At 37.4% G+C, this 14049-nt stretch overlaps 2 long non-coding RNA genes across 2 annotated transcripts; one reads left to right on the forward strand and one right to left on the reverse strand.

Annotated features, from left to right (window-relative positions):
• The first annotated feature begins 173 nt into the window (after positions 1-173).
• On the forward strand, positions 174-1448 carry LOC5566128. Its single transcript, XR_002501064.1, has 3 exons — positions 174-345; positions 399-545; positions 601-1448. It is a non-coding gene; the product is annotated as an uncharacterized LOC5566128 (long non-coding RNA).
• Positions 1449-2554: 1106 nt separating this feature from the next.
• Positions 2555-6037, reverse strand: LOC110677258. The gene is made up of 2 exons (XR_002501065.1): positions 5975-6037; positions 2555-2653 (listed from the first exon to the last, which is right to left on the reverse strand). It is a non-coding gene; the product is annotated as an uncharacterized LOC110677258 (long non-coding RNA).
• Positions 6038-14049: the final 8012 nt, after the last annotated feature.

The following is a 14049-nucleotide window of genomic DNA, read 5'->3' on the forward strand; positions in this document are numbered from 1 at the left end:
TGCACAGACGGACCTGTCACATGAAAAGGCCTATAATACTCACAGTTTGATAGTTCGTGACAGGCTTTTTCGTGTGATATGTAAATGTATGCATTTAGTTTTCATCTGCGAAGCAGTACATACATCGGACTGTCATTTTCATATGATAGTTGTCAAAAAGCTTACATATAATTTGATTTCAAAACAACTCATGAAAAGGCATATAGAGTTATTCTCAATCGCAAATCTTTTTATAAACAGGATCCTTAGTATGAAGTAAAATTTATTTGTTTATATCGTAGTAAAGTAATCTCATTGAATATGGATCTACAAAGTGCCTTAAATACTCCCCATATACGTGTTAAGGTAAATGTATTTAATTCGTTTGTTTTCAGTTTCTAATGAACCCTTTTTCGTAGCTTGTTGCAATGATACACACAACCTTGATTGCCGCAGCTCTAAACAGCTACTGGTTACCAGCATCATACCAATTTTATAACATACTCTTCATCATATCGTTATTTTGGGCCATACATTGGAAAGAATCATCAGATGCTGTGCAAATTGTGGGTACCATCTGCAAAAATCACGCGAAATTCTAACCAACCCATTTTATTCTAGGCGTGTTTGATCGATGTGATAGGATTCTTATTTGATTTAACTGGCATTATCTTGTACTTCCCAAGTAAAGGAGCCATTCTATCAGCCGTTTTTGCAATTTTTAATTTAGCGTTACGACCATTCACTCTTCTTTTACTACATCGCGAATTGACTGATCGTGGAGGAAGATTGAGTTTGACAACGGAGGCGACTGGAAATAATCCTTCGAGCTATGAAGACATTGATCAACACCATCAGGTTTTTACGCCAACTGTTCTATCATAGATCCCGTCGCATTTATTTGTATAGCGACATTGAAGCTAGTGAACCGCTTTGAAGTATAAGAAGGGAGAATTAACTAGTTGAGGAGTGAGTTCGACGGCGGCAACTGGATATAATCCTTCAATTAACAAAACAATGAACAAAGAAAACAATTAACAGCAACTCACATGTTTTAAGGCTTTATTGGTGCAATTGTAAACACTTAAGGCTAATTCTTCACTTATAGTTTTTCATAAATCTAGTACCATAAGGAAAATTCATTTTGACCGATTGGACTTCAGCTTCTTCATATACCCTCAACGATAATAGTTCAAGGCATTTCCAAAGTTATTCCCACAGCGTGGTATCAGTTTTCTTAAGGTGAAAATGCATCGAAGCCACACCTCAGATTTTCAAGATTACGGTATTCACGGATTACGGTAAATAATTAATGTATGTATGTGTATATACATATAAAAATTAGAGAAACCTGGGTCCTTCCTTAGTCGAGTGGTTAGTACTAGCAATAAAAAAAAGCTCTGGGTTCTTTACATTGCTCAACAATTATATTCTTCCACCGCCTCACTTATATACCAATTTGAAGCTGAGAAAAACTACAAGTACAAGTAGATGAAAAAACGAATTTAGTACTATACCATTTAATTCCAATAGAGTTTTTATCCTTTGACAGACACGCGTATTTCGACCTCAACTGTAAGGCCGTCTTCAGTGTCGTGTACTAGACTCGGTAGTCTAGTACACGACACTGAAGACGGCCTTACAGTTGAGGTCGCAATACGAAATACTCGAAAGTCGAGTCTAGTACACGACACTGAAGACGGCCTTACAGTTGAGGTTGAAATACGCGTATCTGTCAAAGGATACAAATTCTAGTGGAATCAAATGGTGTAGTACTAAATTCGGTTTTTTAATCTATATCTATATAGTTATTCCACTATACAGTTCGAAGATTTATTATCATAAAAGTATAATTTTGAAGAACGCTTGAAGTAAAAAAATAACTTTCATACTGTCAAACAGTTCATGTACAATACAGTGTTTGAAATTTACAATACAATGCAGTGTTTGAAATTTTGATAAAATATGAATATTTTCAAAGAATAAGGAGGTATCCATTTCGCCCCGTGATTTTAGTATGTCCCTAATCCCCCTGCGAGTTAGTTTTTGGATGCAATAATGTACAGTGTCTCGCTGTCATACTCACTGCTTCATTTTAAAGGGATTGAGGGTTCATTAACGTGTAAATATGATTACACTTAAGATAGTATCCGCGATGTTACACATATTATATATGTTATGTTCTTTGAGAAGTATAAACGACCAACAGAAATTCAAGAATATCGAAAATCATCTTTATGGATTTTCCATAGCATCCGATTTGCAAGCCTCATTGTACATGAAGTCAGTTCTGTACTAGTGTATTTATTACAAAAAACTATTACCAGAAAACAACTGGTAATTCTAAGATTTTTCTACGGGAGGGGCGTAGATTTGGAACGTTAAAAAAAACGTCTTCTACCATTTTTAGAAGCTATCTTGCAAGAGAAATTTGTATGCAGAGGTTGACCAACTAAATAAACAAAACATTGACGTAAACAACTATAAACATCAATTGCGATTGCGAAAAAGCAACTTTTCTTTAGGGGGCTATTACACGCTTTACCTTAATTCAACGGATTAACTTTCTTCATAGTTGCAGTCGTCAATGAATTTACCAAATAAATTAAAAACTGTAGAAACGCTAAGCATTCTAGCATTATTAAACAGCCTTCGCAATATAATATCTGAAAACCTCAGGTATCAGGTATCAGAAGGCCGGCTCCAAAGGCACGTTCCCCACCAGTTGGGAGATTTGTGCCATCGCCATATTTGAGCCTATTTCATCATCTACCCGATGGGAGAGGAAAGGGAAGGGAAAGATGGGAGGAAATAGGAGTGGGGTCCCTTGAAGAGGGAAGATCGCATAAGCGAAATGAGAGCATGTAGCTCCATACCACAATGGGTTCGAACAGCGCCCTAAAAAGGGCACTGCAAAACGCATGAGCGTAAAGAGAGCCTATAGCTCATTACCACAGCGGGTTAAGAATAACAGGATGTCCTGAAGATTCAGGCTTCTGTATTCAGTTTCACTTAATAAGTGTTTACCAAGTAATTGGAATCGCATTTGCGCAAAAACTGGACAGTTACATATCAGGTGATACGAAGTTCCATAATCGGAGTCACAACTATCACACACAAATGAGTCAGCACGCTGAATATTTGCCATGTGATAGTTGAGTCGGCAGTGGCCTGTCAACGCTCTGACCAAGAGACTGCAATTCTGCTTTGACAGATTTGTTAAATACTTCGCCACCTTTGGAGATGGCTCAGTAATATACAATTTTGTTTGACGACACGACTCCAAACTATTCCAATATTGCTTGTGCTGAGTTGCCGCCCAAGAGTTTATCTGAAGCTTCACCCAGCACTTCGAAATTGGAATAGCCGGCTCAGGGCCAATGAAGTCATGCGATGCTCCATCGCGAGCTAGCTCATCAGCCAATTCATTTCCAACGATGGAAGAATGGCCAGGTACCCATACAAGGTTGACAGAGTTGACTGAATTCAGTTCCTCAATTTGAGTTCGACATGCGATAACAAGCTTCGACCTTGAGTTGGCCGAAGCGAGAGCTTTTATAGCAGCCTGACTATCTGAACAGAAGTATATGACTTTACCCATTACGCGCTGTTGAAGTGCTGATTGCACTCCACACATAAGAGCAAATATTTCCGCCTGAAAAACGGTGCAGTTTCTACCAAGTGAGTAAAACTGATTCAGCCTTAGCTCACGAGAATATACTCCTGCACCAGCTCTACCTTCAAGAAGGGAGCCATCAGTGTAACATACTATATTGTTTGATATACTTCTTTCCAAATAGCCAGACGTCCACTCTTCCCGTGAAGGGAATTGTGTGGTAAATGTCCTGTAAGGAAAGTTACAAGCAATTGTGAGATCACTTGGAGCAAGGACAATTTTGTCCCAATTCACCAAAAGTGGAAACAACGAAGTGTGTGTAGATCTACGATTCACTGGATTTCTCTCCAGTAGATCCAGTACCCATAAACGGTAAGAGCAAGAAAGTGCTTCTTGTTTAAGATATATGTGTAGTGGCGCAACGTCGAAAAGGGCCTCGAGCGCCGCTGTGGGAGTTGTAGAGAACGCACCAGACATCGCCATCAAGCACATCCTTTGGAGATGGCCCAATTTTGATTGGATTGTTCTCACTTCGCCCTTTTGCCACCACACAAGACATCCATATGCCAATATTGGTCGAACAACTGTTGTGTAAATCCATTTGATATATTTGGGTTTGAGGCCCCAAGTTTTACCAAAGGTTCGCCGGCATTGACCGAAGGCCATACAAGCTTTTTTGACTCTGAAATCAATGTGAGCTGTCCATAAAAGTTTGGAATCTAGAATGACTCCGACATACTTTACTTGATCAGTCACATTAATCTCAGTGCCAAAAAGACGTAAAGGTCGAATTCCATCGCGGTTTCGTCTTTCCGTAAACAAAACAATAGATGTTTTATTCGGGTTAACCGAAAGGCCATATTGGCGACACCAACTCTCGACTACCTGAAGAGCACTTTGCATCAGGTCGAATAGGGTGCTTATGCACATACCAACTATCAGAGCTAAATAGTCGTCGGCAAATCCATAAGTTGGAAAACCGCAATTATTGAGTTGCCTCAATAGCGTATCTGCTACGAGATTCCACAAAAGTGGTGACAAGACTCCCCCTTGGGGGCATCCGCAAACACTCAATTTTCGAATCGCTGCTTGACGCAATGTCGAGAAGAGATGTCGGTTTTTGAGCATTTGATGAATCCAATTGGTAATCATTGTAGGTAGCCCATGGTTTCGTGCGGCTTCCAATATGGCATCGAAAGACACGTTATCAAAGGCACCCTCAATATCCAAGAAAACACCCAAGCAGGATTGCTTCTGAGCGAATGCTTTCTCGATATCGTAAACAACTTTGTGTAAGAGAGTCACAGTGGACTTTCCAGATTGGTAAGCATGTTGATTCACATGAAGAGGCATGTTTGCCAAATAAACATCACGGATGTGATGATCGATAATGCGTTCCAGACATTTCAGAAGAAAAGAGGTCAGACTGATTGGTCTAAAACTCTTCGCTTCCTCATACGACGCACGTCCTCCTTTCGGGATAAACTTTACAGTAATATCACGCCAGGATCTGGGAATGTACCCGGTAGCAAAACTGCTTACAAGTAGCTTTTTCAAAACATGTTTGATAAACTCAAATCCCTTTTGGAGCAGAACAGGATAAATCCCATCCGCTCCTGGAGATTTGAAAGGAGCAAAACTATTAAGTGCCCATTGAATCGATTCAGTAGTTACGATTCTGCGAGCCGAGGCCAGAGACTCGTAACTACATGAAAAGACATTTGGTTCATCCGTAGATGCTATGTCCACACATCCGGGGAAGTGTGTATTGAATAAACATTCTAAAACTTCTTCATCGGAAGAAGTAAAGTCACCATTAGGTAAGCGAATTTCGTTCACTTGGAAATCCTTAGATTTTGCAAGAATTTTGTTCAACCGACTGACTTCACTCAAACTGGAAACATTTGTACAAAGGTTTTTCCAGCCGGATCGTTCAGCAGAACGAAGAGCCTTCTTGTAAGCCTTGCGAGCTGACTTGAACGACTCTGATCCAGCTGAACGGCGTCTGTTCCAACTCCTTCTACATTGTTTCCTGAGTCTAGTCAGATCGGAATTCCACCATGGGGTCCCTCTTGTAGTCTTTACAGACCGCAGAGGACATGCTTCTTCAAAAGCTTCCATAATGTAGGATGTTGTAGTATCAACGGCATCATCCAGATCACTTGGATTGTCAATGGACGGAGAATATCCATGAAATTTGGTCGCAACCAATTCAATGTAGAGTTCCCAGGGGGCTATTACACGCTTTACCTTAATTCAACGGATTAACTTTCTTCATAGTTGCAGTCGTCAATGAATTTACCAAATAAATTAAAAACTGTAGAAACGCTAAGCATTCTAGCATTATTAAACAGCCTTCGCAATATAATATCTGAAAACCTCAAGTGACCTTTAACAAAAATGCAGCAAGTGAGTTGAATGACATGGTTCACACAATCAGTTGGCGTCCAATGCAGTTACATTCAAGTGACTTCTTTTTCAGTTACTTAATAATCCAAGGTTTCACGATTAGATTAGTATCGTTCAAATCGGCCAAACAATCTCATGCCAAACGGTTTTATGCTAAAATGAGTACAACCTCATCACCTAATATGTGATCACTATTGTAACACCAATAACTGTAAAACGTTATTAATAGGATTCGTAAAATGAAAGGAAATAAAAACCCATGACGTACGAAAAATATTAAAATAATTGAAAAGCCCAAATATTGCATTGTGAAATCAATGAATCGCATATCAACAAACTATGAACTACAGTTGATTCTCCACATCTCGATATCGAAGGACCATCGAGATATGAGCATCGAGAGATAGCAAGGACCATCGAGAGTTAGCATAGCATAGCATAGACTGACTGTACATGTCAATGGTTGCTACTCCGTGATTGATCCGAACCGGTAAGAATTGCACTTCGATCCAAATGAATAAGGGATGGGATTTTCTGCATATTGTCGAAGTGCAATTTTAGCAGCTCTCATATTATTGATCAATAACGGCGCCGGTCAAGTCCTTACAGTCAGTTGGGAAGAGTAAGGAACGTTATTGTGTAATGATCGTTGCTTCTAAAGACCGAGAATACCTCTGCATCTCCACAATCATCACGGGACAGGTGTGGTTAGTGAGGGAGGAAAAAGATCTGGGAGTCACCTTTGGTCGGTGATGCGATCCATGGATTAGGAGGGAAAGTACGAAACTAAAAACTAGTGATGCATTTTTGTATCGCAGTAAAAATATATTGAAAGAAACTATAAAAAAGTCGACATTCATGATATCGAACTATTCAAAGTTTATTTTTAGTAATGACGAAGACAGAAAGGATTGGGTATTTTAAAAGTGTATGTAACAGAAATAAGGGTATTGTCGACACATGTAATGACGAACCATTCAAAGTATGTTTGAAAATTAAAATAAAATTTAAAAAAAAGTTACGTTGCAACAACAAAAAATGTCTTACGTCGACATTCATAATGTCGAACTATTCAAAGGTTATTTTGACCAATGACGAAAACATAATGGTATATTAAGTTTAAATGAAACGCGAAAAAGTCGACACTTGTAGTGACGAACCATTCATAGCTTGTTTGAAAATAAAATAAAAGCTACTTATAGCATCGAAAAAAATGAATTATCATAAGCATGAAACGATCTCACCAGTACTTCATCCTCGGCTGAACACGAAGCTTTTCGCAGTTGATCAACACGAACTGAACACGATTGGTCTTGACTCCGTTGCGCGTCCCACCGGAACATGCAACCGAATCAAAAGACCACGTACTATTGTCGATTTTTTTTCCGCACTCGAATGGCGCGAACCGAACACGATTTGTTTTGATTCCGTCGCGCGTTCCATCGGAACACGCAACCAAATCAAAATACCACGCACTCTGCTCTGGCCTTTGCAAAGCACTCGAAGGACCATCGAGATATGGACAGATCGAGACAAAGAACATATTTTTAATAGGGGAACTTGGTCCAATTCGGACCCTGTTCTAATTCGGACCATCAAGCATTTCTCAAGACTTACGCTACTGTAAATATCGTGTGTATAGTTTTTCTACTCACCTTCCGGCTTGGATCAAACACAATAAAATAAACAACGGTCAAATAAAGGCTTCGAAAAAAATTCAATAAATACGGTAGATCACCAAAAACTAAAGCAATCAATAAATCAGCTACTTGAAATGCATATCCATCAATACCACAGCCAAGCTGTATCCAAAAAAGTTTGGCAATGCGTTATAAAAAAAACTTTTACAAGTGCTAAGAACAATACAGTCAACTTTCTCTCACCCGATATGCTGTGTTTTTGTTCGAAAGCTTGATAGAATGCGCAGTTCCTTCAATACAGTGTACTCTGACCCCTATATCTTAATCTACTTTTCTCCAGGACCCCAACTGAGACTCGGTGTTGTCTTTTTCAGTGCCCATACAAGTTCACCTGTTTAGCCCGATATATTCATGCAAAGTTTCAATGTGTTGAAATTTGACTACATTCAAAGTTGAAATGACCTTTTTGAATGTATTTAGTCAAAGTAACAATTAGCTCCAAAGTTTTAAACTAATGTGTTCTTTATCTTGATATCTCTCATACACTATGGTCCGTTCAAAATCGAGTTAGGGAGAGTTGACTGCACCTAGTTCAAACCAGCTTCACCAGCGAATTGCACCTATGTTTGTTTTTGTAAAATTCACATTTTACTTGAGTTAGTTCTGCCTCTAACTAAAATGTAATTTGTCACGCATTGAGTTTATATTTTATGCTTGCACTTACAGAAAAAGATCAATAAACTTTGGCACCAAACAAATCGGAGTAATATTTGATTACTACCATAGCAAAAACCGATAATACATGAAGTGGTCCGAATTAGAACATGGGGGGTCCGAATTGGAACAGGGTTAACATAACTTAAATGAACAATGAAAATATGTGTGGCAAAACTTTTGGACGATTCACTATAAATTTTAGTTTTGGAATTGTACGTCAAAAACACCTTTATTGTCGAAAGAGGGAAATTTTGTGATAGAAATACTTTTTTCCAGCATATCTCGATATGAAAAATATGTTGAACATTGGCAGGTTCTATAGTAATTATCGGTGCAAATTGCAAAAATTGATAAAACAGAAAAATATAAAAATGGTTAACATTAAGCTTTACTAATTAATAAATTCAAAACAGTATAAATAAAAAGAACAGCTTATTTTTAAAAGAAGGCAAAATTTATGATTAAACCATTAGAAGTTTGGACGGCAAAAATTATTGCGGCTTAATAAAACAAAAAGACATAAAACATGCATTCAGAACACGCTCAAAAAAGCGTTCTGGAAAACGTGAACTGTCAAAAATACACCGTGAACTACCATGATTGGTCTCGTATACATGATCTAGTTCACGGTGTATTTTTGCTTGTTGACGAGTTCACGCCTGCTGTTCACGTATACGAGAACGGATTTTTTTTCTGTGAATCATCGAAGTGATTGTGCTATTATAATAAATCTTCGAGTTATTTAGTGGAATACCAAATTTTGTACTATACCATTTATTTCCACTAGATTTTGTATCCTTTGACATGTACACGTAGGCCTTTAGTTGAGGTCGAAATACGCGAATCTGTCAAAGGACACAAACTCTAGTGGAATTAAATTATATAATACTTTTCCCTGAATTTTGTTTCTCCGATTATCGGTTCCCCGACCTCAGTGGCGAGAAAGAACGAAAGCAATCAAAAGAAGGAGTTATTCTGTCATTCAACATGTTTTCAAAAATGCTGAGGATGGTAAAACTCGAAAGAACCGCCAATTAAATAAAGAAGGGTGCATATTGGATGGCCAGTTCGTTCACTACCCTGAAATGTGTAAAGCTACGACAATTATGAGTGCCAAAAACTTTTCGGGGAAGTGGGATAATCGGGAAACGGGATATTCAGGGAACTGGCATTCGGAGAACTGGCGTTCGGGTAAACGACATTCAGGAAAAAATAGCACAGCCCATCGAAGTAACTGCAGTAGTCGATTTCTCTTTTCGCCAATAACTTGAGAAGATCAATGTTATCGATTGCCCCGCCTTTTTGTCAGTTGGAAACAAAAATATCTCAAAAATATAGCTCTAAAGAACAGCCTATGTATAAAAGAAGGTGAAATTTATTTAAATTAACAGTCTTCATACCTATAATTATGATTACATATTTAGAAAAGAAAATTAGTATGTTTGAAAGAAGGGTAAATTTGTGATAAATATAGCAAAATCTTCAGCGCAAACAAATATTCCAATTTCTGGATAAATAATAAAATACTATTGGCAATAACTTTCCTAATATGCTTTAGTTTATGCAAGAACAAAGGATTGTTGAATAAAGTGTCATTTTGTATCAATTGACTCCAAAACAAGTTTGATATCATCACAAAGATTCAAAAGAAATGTAAAAACGAATGTCATCTTAAGAAAGTCTTGGTTTCAGACTCATTATGCCAAACGACTATTATGCCAAACGACCATTATGCCAAACGACCATTATGCCAAACGACTCTATGCCAAATGACCATTATGCCAAACGACCTTATGCCAAACGGCTTTATGCCAAACGACTTTATGCCAAATGACCTACCACCTTTGATTCCACTAGTTTGTATCCTTTTGATGAAAAACTGCATATTACGATGACAAATTGCAAAAAATCCTAAGTATTTAGTTATCAAAATACCATTCTGATTGAGAGGGCAGAGATCTGTTGTTGCTGGATTTCAACTTAGAAAGCATATTTCGATCTAAATACCATTTTGTTTTGTTATCTAAAATCGTTCTCAACACGTTTTGGACAATGATTCATTTTCATTCACGAATTTATAAATTTTTATTCTTCAACATTCCTACTCTTTCATTTTTTCTAACTGTTACTGATTTTTGGCAATAATAAAAAATTATGTTTCTACGGTACTTTTGAAAATATTAAATTTTTAGTTTTCTTCTGGAACATTTTTTATTTCCCTTGTAATCAACTTAAAAACAGGTTAACAATTATTTTAATACCACCAAGCTCTTCTTCTGTGATAGATTGATTGTAGAAAAATATAAAAAGTATGATTTTATGTAATAAACATTGAATGAACCCCAGGAAATTGTAGGTTATAAAAAATACAATTTTTCAAACATTTTTCCGAAACACAAAACAGTGTCAAGGGTCTTAAAAAACTTTTCTTATATGCGTGTTATGGTCCAAGGATTAAGCCGAAAATAAAATTATTTTGATTTCCGAGCTAAGCGTCTAAAGGTGGGGTTGGAATTGAAGGGTTAAATGAACTATATGTAAACTGAGCTGCTTAAGCCAAAATATCCCCTTTTATCTGAACTTTTGATTGCTTGGTTGCATACTAAAACAATTGTTGGATTCTAACAACATTTCTTATAAGACTTCCAGAGCACCCTGAGAATTAATCTAATGAAATCCTGGAAGATAATTCTGGGAAGAAATACCACCGTAAATTGAGTACAGTTTGTAAAAAAGGACAGAATGCCCAGTTGAATTTTATAGGCTTCAAACTCAATCAGTGACAAAGGGAAACCTGTGTATTTCCGGCAGCTTTTTCTGTTTGTTATAAAAGATTTTATCAAGCATGAGAGATATACTTTTATGCGAGCAAATAAATATACTTATTTGGAACCCATACTGTTTTTCGATCTTGAAATACAACAAATCACTCATCTTAGAACAGACACTAACGCATTTCACTAATGCTTGCCTTGGTATAGACACCTATGTATTTTGAAATTCCTTCATAAAGTCGATAACACTATTTTTATACAGTATTTTGTTCATTTTAGTGTTGTGAAACAGTACAACAAACTGTTAAATATAACGTCAACTGTGACAAGTTACCACTAGAAACTTGTAACAATTGTTCAAAATTTATGTGAATAATTAACCTTCATCAATTTATTGTCTGGAACATTTAATCCACGACTGAGCAGAAAAATATTTGCGTGATTGTCGGGTAATGATTTATTACCGTGTATTATCTAACTTTATCTAAGTGTAAAATCTAACTTTAGGCGAGCGCACAAAATGTGAAAGCTCACGCCACGATGGGAAGAATTTTCTATTCAGTCATATCATTTAAAGCATTTCATTCAGTAAGATAATGCATATAAAAATAATAAGGAAAGCGATGCTAACATGTAAAAAGCTTAAACCATATATATAATTTATCATTACTTCCGATAATAATAAGGTATTTCGATGATCCAAGAAAGACGATTTTCTAAAATAAATGACATTCGTGAAACTACATCAAATAAAATATTTGAGCGTGGAGCACAATTTCATGCTCAGAGAAGAATCTCACAAATCTGAATGAATGGAAGAAAATCTCTTGTGAAGAACAAACCTTTAACGAATCGATAAGATTGTAGTGATAATAAACATCGCAAATGAAACCTAACGTGCAAGAAAGACGTTAAGCCGTACCTTATATATAATATCTTAACTTAACTTAACTTTACTTTTCTTTTCTTGAATAAGAGAGGAATGGTAAGGTTCAAGGTTTAAGCTTTTTGGATCGTTTTGGCCAAGATGATGCTGTCTTGGAACCTAATACGGCGACTTCTGGTGTGAGAAAATCACTTGGAACCAATGCAGTAATGGGTATTTGAGGAAAGGTACCGACGAGCAGATGCCGGAAATCGATGTACGATGTCTTTTTGGGATTCAAGATGTCGACTTCCGGTATGTGAAATCCCTCCCTCTCCCACGTAACAGTTTTGTTATGGGGAATTTACAGTGACTCAAACTCATATTCGTACTGTACATGGGCACTGTTTTCGCATCAAGTTGGCAAAAACACAGAAAACTTTTAAATGATATATCGACTTCGGAATTTTGTATCAATAATGAAGGTGTTGTCTATTGTTTGGTTTGGTAATCATAATCTGTTTCCATTTATTTTCATCTTTGGAATAATGGAAAAGTACTGAAAGTGTGTCTTAAAGTGACCCAATTCCATATTCGTACACCGCACAGAATTCAAGTTCTTACTATCGAATATAATAAAACAAAATGATAAAAACAACGGAATATATTCCAGTAAAAAGTTTATCAATGCAATCCGCGCATGCAAATAATAAATATAAAATCAATAAACTGCAAAATAATTCTGAATTCAACGATAATTGAATGTTGAGATAACATCAATGGTGTGGAGGTATTGTACAGCTTGTTGTGCAACAAAGTTCGAAGCTTTAATTCTTTCTACAGATGCAGTTGAAATTTGGTTCACATCGATTGAAAATAGCAGTTTTAAACTTATGAGATAACAATTTTCTTAGTTTGTTAATTTCTGTAGGCTGAATACATTTCAACTAAAAAACACTTTCAGTGCTGATGATATTCGTGACATTTTTAAGTAGATCGGTCAACGAAAATGATCGTTGCTGTTGGACTTATTGGATTTGAAAGCAAACACTTGAACTTGGACAGGGAGCTTGGGACTGCGTCCTTCCTTTTTGCTAACATTTCTTGGATTGCGAGCGGGATTCATGCAAGTGTCTCTGCTTGTAGATCCGCATATACATGTTTGGCCCTTTTAGACAGGAGACGGACTGCTTACAAACAGCAGTAGTACAATCTTGTCCACATCGCGCTTTTCAGATTAGTAGAATTTGAACCAGCATCATCATCCGGGCAATTCGACTCAACGGGTGCTTTGCGCGTCACGGCACACATGCAAACACAGTAGTAGCTGTAGCATACACAGCCAAACAACGTAGCATAAACAGCAAAGCTCATGTGCTGGCTCGGGTAGGGGAAATCGGCCGACTGTATCGAAAGTTTCTGGGGAAGACTGAGAGAGCGATGCGATGGGAGAATGAACCGCTCTTTTTTCCGTTCGCCCACACGCTCGCATATCCACAAAATGGTTTCCATTCGTTGGGACGGGCGTGGTGTGTGGGAGAGGTGGAATGCGTGCGTGTGCGTTGTAGCTGGATCGACAGATGGTTACGGACGGGCGAAGCAAAGCAAAGCTTGGCACGCAGACGAAAGCGCAATGAATGAACCTAGAAACTAGCGTTCTATAATTTACGTCGCATTTAATTCTATTATTATGTTTTATTTATTTATTTATTTATTTTTTTTTTTTTTTTTCATCTCTTCCACAAATTTTGTTTTGCAGAAACACACAAAAGAGTGGGCATTTTTGGAGCGGGACTTACTTTACTTTTCTTTTCTTGAATAAGAGAGGAATGGTAAGGTTCAAGGTTTAAGCTTTTTGGATCGTTTTGGCCAAGATGATGCTGTCTTGGAACCTAATACGGCGACTTCTGGTGTGAGAAAATCACTTGGAACCAATGCAGTAATGGGTATTTGAGGAAAGGTACCGACGAGCAGATGCCGGAAATCGATGTACGATGTCTTTTTGGGATTCAAGATGTCGACTTCCGGTATGTGAAATCCCTCCCTCTC

The sequence above is a fragment of the Aedes aegypti genome, chromosome 2 (genome assembly GCF_002204515.2).
Source record: "Aedes aegypti strain LVP_AGWG chromosome 2, AaegL5.0 Primary Assembly, whole genome shotgun sequence".
NCBI classification, from domain to species: Eukaryota; Metazoa; Arthropoda; class Insecta; order Diptera; family Culicidae; genus Aedes; species Aedes aegypti.